The sequence below is a fragment of the Clytia hemisphaerica genome, unplaced genomic scaffold (assembly GCF_902728285.1).
Source record: "Clytia hemisphaerica strain Z4C2 unplaced genomic scaffold, Clytia hemisphaerica genome assembly, whole genome shotgun sequence".
Classification (NCBI taxonomy): Eukaryota; Metazoa; Cnidaria; class Hydrozoa; order Leptothecata; family Clytiidae; genus Clytia; species Clytia hemisphaerica.
Genome location: NW_027103721.1, coordinates 1,027,683 through 1,035,847, shown reverse-complemented (window position 1 = coordinate 1,035,847; position 8,165 = coordinate 1,027,683). Strand labels below are relative to the sequence as shown.

Here is an 8,165-nt window from a genome sequence, read left to right as displayed (position 1 = left end):
TAATAGACGGTAAATATTTTCTTAAAGAATTTCTCAAACATCTGATACAATTTCTCTTCGATCTCTTCAAGATATTTATTATGAGATATGCAGCACAGCTTTATAAACATCAATACGTATGACTAAATATTTTCTGTTTTTTTTTGCGAAATAGCAGACGGTATAAATACGACTGTCTCCATACCGAAGGAAATCATAAAGAAGCAGCAGAGAGATTGAGAGAAAAATGAAGTTTCTAATCTTACTCGTGCTGACGGCAATTTTGCCGAATTTTTTGAAAGCGTCGACAACCACTGATGATATTGGTCTACTCAAATCACAAGTTAAAGCTCTGTCGAACAAATTAACTCAAGCCACAAAAATGATCACTGAAACCAACCAGAAGCTGGCCCATGTCACGCAAGAGAATCGTTATTTGACCATGAAAGATCAAGTGCAAAATGGAGTTTGTCATTTCAGTACAAATCCATGCGAACCGTGTTTTTGCGTTGAAGATTACAGCATGGTGGAAAAGTACTATTGTGATTGCCGAGCTCAGCCCATCAGACGTGACTGCAAGGAGCATTATGACCAAGGTGAGCGAATAAGCGGACTGTATGTCATTAATAAGAGCGCTTATTCATTGGCTGTTCAAGTGTATTGTGATCACGTGACAGATGGCGGTGGCTGGACCGTCTTACAGAGACGCATCGACGGGTCCGAAAACTTTTATCGGAATTGGACGGAATATGAAATCGGATTTGGACGCCTCAATCGGGAATTCTGGCTTGGTAATGAGAACTTATATCGTTTAACAGCTCAAGCTTTTATGAAAGGTTCAGAAGTTCGATTTGACATGCAAAAAAGAGGGAGTAGTTCTTTGATGTGGGCAAAATATTCCAATTTTGAAGTAACCAGTAAATCTACAGGATATGAATTACACATATCGGGATATTCGGGAAATGCTGGTGATCACATGACTTATCATAATGGAGCAAAATTTTCCACTTATGATAGGGGCGCAGCATCTGGGTGTGCCTCTTTTCATAAAGGAGCATTTTGGTTCGTAAAATGCCATCGTGTAAATGTAAATGGCGCTTATGATAAGTTTGCATTACTTCCAATCGCGGATTCTGTTACATGGGGTGTTATTTATCGATTGAGGTTTTCCGAAATCAAAATACGCCGGAAGTGATTATTCTAATTTTATGACATTTTATTATTAATGAAATTATTGTCAATTGTAAAAATGATATAGATTTGTCAATTGATGTTAATACCAACAAATACATATTCAATGAAAAGCAAAGATTTGTAAGAATGATCATACCTAAAAATACCGAGAAATACGATCCTTTTTTGTGGATGTAAATTACTTCTTTCACTATAAGTAATAGTTATCGCACGGTACCGAGTACAATTTATAGACTACCTTATCGGCCAAAACTTAGTCGGCCTTAATTTCAGTCGGCCTTACTTAATTATTAGTCGGCCCTAATTTTAGTCACCTCGTCAAAATTTAGTCATTTAGGGCCGACTAAGTTTTGGCCGATAAGGTATATATTTTTGAGTTCAGATTTTTCGTCATATATTCCGAGCCTTTAGGCAAGGAAAATAAAAACTCTGAACGAGCGAGTAATAGTGTGATAACTGATTTACTTTCTCTTTCTAGTTTCTCTCTCTAGTGTCTTTCTCTATGTTTTGTTTTTTCACTTCCTGTATTTCGGTGAAATCGATATCAAAACATTCGAAAATGATTCGAATTGTCATTAAACAGTTCAAAATATTCTTATTTGACAACTTTTTTGTGCTTTGAGAGGAAATAGAAATCGTTTCTGAGAATGAATTTCGTTATAAGATAAAACAAGAAAGTACAAAATATGGTATCTCGCATACCACATCCCTTTTTTGAACGCAGTCTTGTATTTGTACGGTACAATACGAAAGACAGGCCAAAGACAGGGTACATTCGCTGGAGTTAGGTATTCGGTATTCGGGATTCGGGATTCGCATTCGGGATTCGAAAAAGCTCAATAAAAACTTAACGAAAAAAGATATTAACTTGAAATAAAAAACAGATGCAAGCACACATACTAAGGAATAAATCCCAATAAAAAAAATTCAGAATATGAGCTCAGTTGTCACGTGACTATGGGAAATTCCCCTATTCGGGATTCAAATCATGTCAGGGACCTTTCTTCAAAAGCTCGCCAGTCGTCAGTAAATAGTTGAATTGACTTCAAATAAAAAACAGATGCAAGTTCACATGTCAAGGAAAATATTCCAAAAAAATAAATTCAGAATATGAGCTTAGTTGTCATGTGACTACGGGAAATTCCCCTATTCGGGATTCAAATTATTTCAGGGACCTTTTTCAAAAGCTTACCAGTCATCAGGAAATGGTTGGATTGACTTCAAATAAAAAACAGATGCAAGTTCACATATCTGGGAAAATATTCCAAAAAAAATAATTCAGAATATGAGCTTAGTTGTCACGTGACTATGGGAAATTCCCCTTTTTGGGAGTTATTTCAGTTTAGGGACCTTTTTTGAAAAGCTCATAAAAACTCAAGGAAGAAAGGTATCGACTTCAAATAACAAACGGATGCAAGTTCACATATCTGGAAAAAATATTCGAAAAAAATTATTCAGAATATGAGCTTAGTTGTCACGTGACTATGGGAAATTCCCTTTTTGGGAGTTATTTCAGTTTAGGGACCTTTTTTGAAAAGCTCATAAAAACTCAAGTAAGAAAGGTATTGACTTCAAATAACAAACAGATGCAAGTTCACATATCTGGAAAAATATTCCAAAAAAATAATTCAGAATATGAGCTTAGTTGTCACGTGACTATGGGAAATTCCCCTTTTTGGGAGTTATTTCAGTTCAGGGACCTTTTTTGAAAAGCTCATAAAAACTCAAGTAAGAAAGATATTGATTTCAAATAACAAACAGATGCAAGTTCACATGTCAAGGAAAATATTCCAAAAAAAATTATTCAGAATATGAGCTTAGTTGTCACGTGACTATGGGAAATTCCCCTTTTCAAGAGTTCAATTATTTTAGAGACCTTTCTTAAAAATGATTTGATTGACTACAAATAACAAATGGATGCAAGTTCGCATGCTAAGGAACAAATTCCAAAGAAAATAATTCAGAATATGAGCTTAGTTGTCACGTGACTATGGGAAATTCCCCTTTTTGGGAGTTATTTCAATTTAGAGACCTTTTTTAAAAGATTACCATGGATTGACTTCATTAGCGTTTTCTTATTTTTCTTTGCATGACATTCATGTTTCTTTTATTAGAACACCTAAATTTTGATTGAGGCTGAATGTTCTTATTTTTTCAACCATTTTCAGCCTTAGATGCTCTTGTTAATGTTCCTATATATGGGTCCAAATAACAAAAGAAATGCATTGTCTCGAGTGAACCGTAATAAACCCAACAGGTAATGAACGTTGTTATAACGTCCAAACAATGTTGTCTCAACATCAGAACGTCAAATCTTTCAAATTTTCCCATAGATCATTTTACCCCCTTTTGTGTCTCATACATCATCATCTATTTCATCCACTATTATTCTGTCTCATTTTTCTCTACGCCCAAGCTACCTTTTTAACGCCCCTTCCTTCTCTTCATATACACGCAAAGACCCTCCACTAAAATAGCCAACTAATCACTTACCATAAGTAAAAAATAATTCATAATAAATTCTTGGTGGTGAGTTAAATTCTTAATAAGGATGATTTCACAACTTATTGGTAACAACAACTTATTGTTAATAATTACTGAAAATTAAGCAACTGTGAACCGGAAAAACTCCCTCCGAACCTGAAAAAACTCCCTGTCAATCAAACATAACAACTTCCAATCAACAACTATAATCGGAGAGTTGAATATATAGAAGATGGGCAACTGCCAATCAAATTAAAGCGAACAAATAAGAATAGCGAAAGCAAAACATTACGTCTTCCTAAAAGTGGGGGGCGTACGGGCCTTCGTAATACCGATATACCGATCACTTTTTTTCTCAATTACCGATATACCGATAAATTTTTCGTTCAAATACCGATACCGGTCAATTTTTCCCAATTTTTCAGGTACTTATCTCCCGGAGGGGGTACTTAGGCAAATATGGGTGCTGGGTATGTGTGGACGATAAAGGTTGGGTTTGTCACCATCCAAAGTCTCTTTGACGATTACCAAACAGTAGCGTGGTGGGTAGATCAAGGATGGGCAGGCAAAAGTAGAATTTTGGCTTTAGGCGCCTTGTATGCTTATTCTGGCGCCCATTTTTTGGTTGCATCCGTATACCAAAAATTGAAGTTAAAATTCAGGTCATTTTAGAAACATTTAGGAAATACGCGAGCGAAGCGAGCAAGAAAAAATTGCGACATTGCTCATTGAGATGGATTGAGACACCCCTGTGTCACAAACCCAGTGGACCCCCCACCCCGGTGGAAAAATATCCTACAATTTCAACCCCACTACGAAATTGCTCTATGATTTTATCCCCATTGAAAACTGAATGTAAAAAATTGCACTCCAAAACCATCCCCACTGGAATTTTCGAGCTGGAAACAATAAATCCTCACTGAGGGAAAAAGTTCTACCGGGGCACTGAGACAGGGGTGTATTGAGTGAAGCCAATTACAGTATAATGACAAAGTTAACTCTGTTTGACGCGATATTTTTCCAAAACAGAGCTTAAATTTGACCAAAAGTTTAGCAAGATGCTAAAAATTGAATAAGAGAACGGAAAACCATCAAGGAACCTCGAACTTTCATCGAAAATTTATGATTTTTCAAGTTATTTCTGGTCTTTGGGCGCAATTTAAAGCGCATTTTTTGGTAATTTTAAGAGTTGGGCGTTCAAAACTCTGCAAGATTTTAAGATTTATTTCACCAAAATTGGTTTTGGAGCGCAATGGCTCATGATCTTCGATACCAAGGAGGTGGTCGATACCGATAATTGACCAAAAATACCGAAATACCGAGATAAAAAAGGTCTCTTACCGATACCGAGATGGTCTTAAAATACCGATTACTGATCAATTTTTTCCTCTAATACCGATTTACCGATCTAAAAAAGGCCAATACCGATGTACCGATATCCCGTACGCCCCCTAAAACATTACGTCCTCCTAAACATCAAACAATAGAATTACAAGGACCACAGAACGACCCTTGTAAACGTGCCTGAATTCTGGCATGAAAATATCATCATCCTTTTTGAAAATTGCTGTAGAAGTAGAAGGACATCACTTTGAAAAAATGTTAGATGGTACGAATATATCTTTATCTTATTTTAGACTATCCCAATTAAGGACCTTTACATCAACAAATAGAGTAATCAAAATAATTTATGAAACCATTTAATTAGAGCTACTTTTAAAATAACTACTGAGCTTGAGGATGTAGTATCTTAGATAATATTGATACTACATGGCCCGCTGATCTACGAGAAGTTATTGAATTAAAGGGTCGAAAACTTTATCTGAGTAGATCTGAGTCAACTGATGACCTCCTAAAAGCTCTTCAATCTAACAAAACGCAGCAGATGATCCTTAAAATCCATGACATACAACAACAAACATTATCTGATATAAAAACATTATCTTAAAAAATCTCAATAATCCCAGAAGATAATGGGTTGTAAACCATAAAACTATATTATCTGTTGTACCAAATCATAGAAATAAAAAACTATTTCATTCACATCTCGATTTTTTGACTTCTTTAACCTTCAGAAATCTGACTTCGTTATTTACATTATCTCCCTGTTACAGCTTAAGGTCTCTATTTCTTTATAAATCTTATCGGCAGTACTCTAACCTAATATATTTTTTTTTGTTTTTGTTTTTCTTTTCTTTTTTTCATCGAAATAACTCCCAAAAAGGGGAATTTCCCATAGTCACGTTACAACTAAGCTCATATTCTGAATTATTTTTTTGGAATTTATTCCTTAGCATGTTAACTTGCATCCGTTTGTTATTTGAAGTCAATACCTTTTTTACTTGAGTTTTTATGAGCTTTTCAAAAAAGGTCCCTAAATTGAAATAACTCCCAAAAAGGGGAATTTCCCATAGTCACGTGACAACTAAGCTCATATTCTGAATTATTTTTTTTGGAATATTTTCCCAGATATGTGAACTTGCATCCGTTTGTTATTTGAAGTCAATACCTTTCTTACTTGAGTTTTTATGAGCTTTTCAAAAAAGGTCCCTAAACTGAAATAACTCCCAAAAAGGGGAATTTCCCATAGTCACGTGACAACTAAGTTCAAATTCTGAATAATTTTTTCCGAATATTTTCCCAGATATGTGAACTTGCATCCGTTTGTTATTTGAAGTCGATACCTTTTTTACTTGAGTTTTTATGAGCTTTTCAAAAAAGGTCCCTAAACTGAAATAACTCCCAAAAAGGGGAATTTCCCATAGTCACGCGACAACTAAGCTCATATTCTGAATTTTCTTTGTTGGAATATTTTTCTTGACATGTGAACTTGCATCCGTTTGTTATTTGAATTCAATCCAACCATTTCCTGATGACTGGTAAGCTTTTGAAAAAGGTCCCTGAAATAATTTGAATCCCGAATAGAGGAATTTCCCGTAGTCACTTGACAATTAAGCTCATATTCTGAATTATTTCTTTTGGAATATCTTCCTTGACATGTGAACTTGCATCCGTTTGTTATTTGAAATCAATCCAACCATTTCCTGATGACTGGTAAGCTTTTGAAAAAGATCCCTGAAATAATTTAAATCCCGAATAGGGGAATTTCCCGTAGTCACTTGACAACTAAGCTCATATTCTGAATTATTTTTTTTGGAATATTTTTCCAGATATGTGAACTTGCATCCGTTTGTTATTTGAAGTCGATACCTTTCTTCCTTGAGTTTTTATGAGCTTTTCAAAAAAGGTCCCTAAACTGAAATAACTCCCAAAAAGGGGAATTTCCCATAGTCACGTGACAACTAAGCTCATATTCTGAATAATTTTTTTTGGAATATTTTCCCAGATATGTGAACTTGCATCCGTTTGTTATTTGAAGTCGATACCTTTCTTACTTGAGTTTTTATGGGCTTTTCAAAAAAGGTCCCTGAACTGAAATAACTCCCAAAAAGGGGAATTTCCCATAGTCACGCGACAACTAAGCTCATATTCTGAATTTTCTTTGTTGGAATGTTTTTCTTGACATGTGAACTTGCATCCGTTTGTTATTTGAAATCAATATCTTTCTTACTTGAGTTTTTATGAGCTTTTCAAAAAAGGTCCCTAAACTGAAATAACTCCCAAAAAGGGGAGTTTCCCATAGTCACGTGACAACTAAGCTCATATTCTGAATTATTTTTTTTGGAATATTTTCCCAGATATGTGAACTTGCATCCGTTTGTTATTTGAAGTCAATACCTTTCTTACTTGAGTTTTTATGAGCTTTTCAAAAAAGGTCCCTAAACTGAAATAACTCCCAAAAAGGGGAATTTCCCATAGTCACGTGACAACTAAGTTCATATTCTGAATTATTTTTTTTGGAATATTTTCCCAGATATGTGAACTTGCATCCGTTTGTTATTTGAAGTCAATCAAATCATTTTTAAGAAAGGTCCCTAAAATAATTGAACTCTTGAAAAGGGGAATTTCCCATAGTCACGTGACAACTAAGCTCATATTCTGAATAATTTTTTTTGGAATATTTTTCCAGATATGTGAACTTGCATCCGTTTTTTATTTGAAGTCAATCCAACCATTTCCTGATGACTGGTAAGCTTTTGAAAAAGGTCCCTGAAATAGTTTGAATCCCGAATAGGGGAATTTCCCGTAGTCACGTGACAACTAAGCTCATATTCTGAATTTATTTTTTTGGAATATCTTCCTTGACATGTGAACTAGCATCCGTTTTTTATTTGAAGTCAATTCATCCATTTACTGACGACTGGCGAGCTTTTAAAGAAAGGTCCCTGACATGATTTGAATCCCGAATAGGGGAATTTCCCATAGTCACGTGACAACTGAGCTCATATTCTGAATTTTTTTTATTGGGATTTATTCCTTAGTATGTGTGCTTGCATCCGTTTTTTATTTCAAGTTAATATCTTTTTTCGTTAAGTTTTTATTGAGCTTTTTCGAATCCCGAATGCGAATCCCGAATCCCGAATACCGAATACCTAACTCCAGCGAAT

At 35.0% G+C, this 8,165-nt stretch overlaps 1 pseudogene; it reads left to right on the top strand.

Annotated features, from left to right (window-relative positions):
* Positions 1 to 220: 220 nt before the first annotated feature.
* Positions 221 to 1,183, top strand: LOC136804432 (microfibril-associated glycoprotein 4 pseudogene; annotated as a pseudogene).
* Positions 1,184 to 8,165: the final 6,982 nt, after the last annotated feature.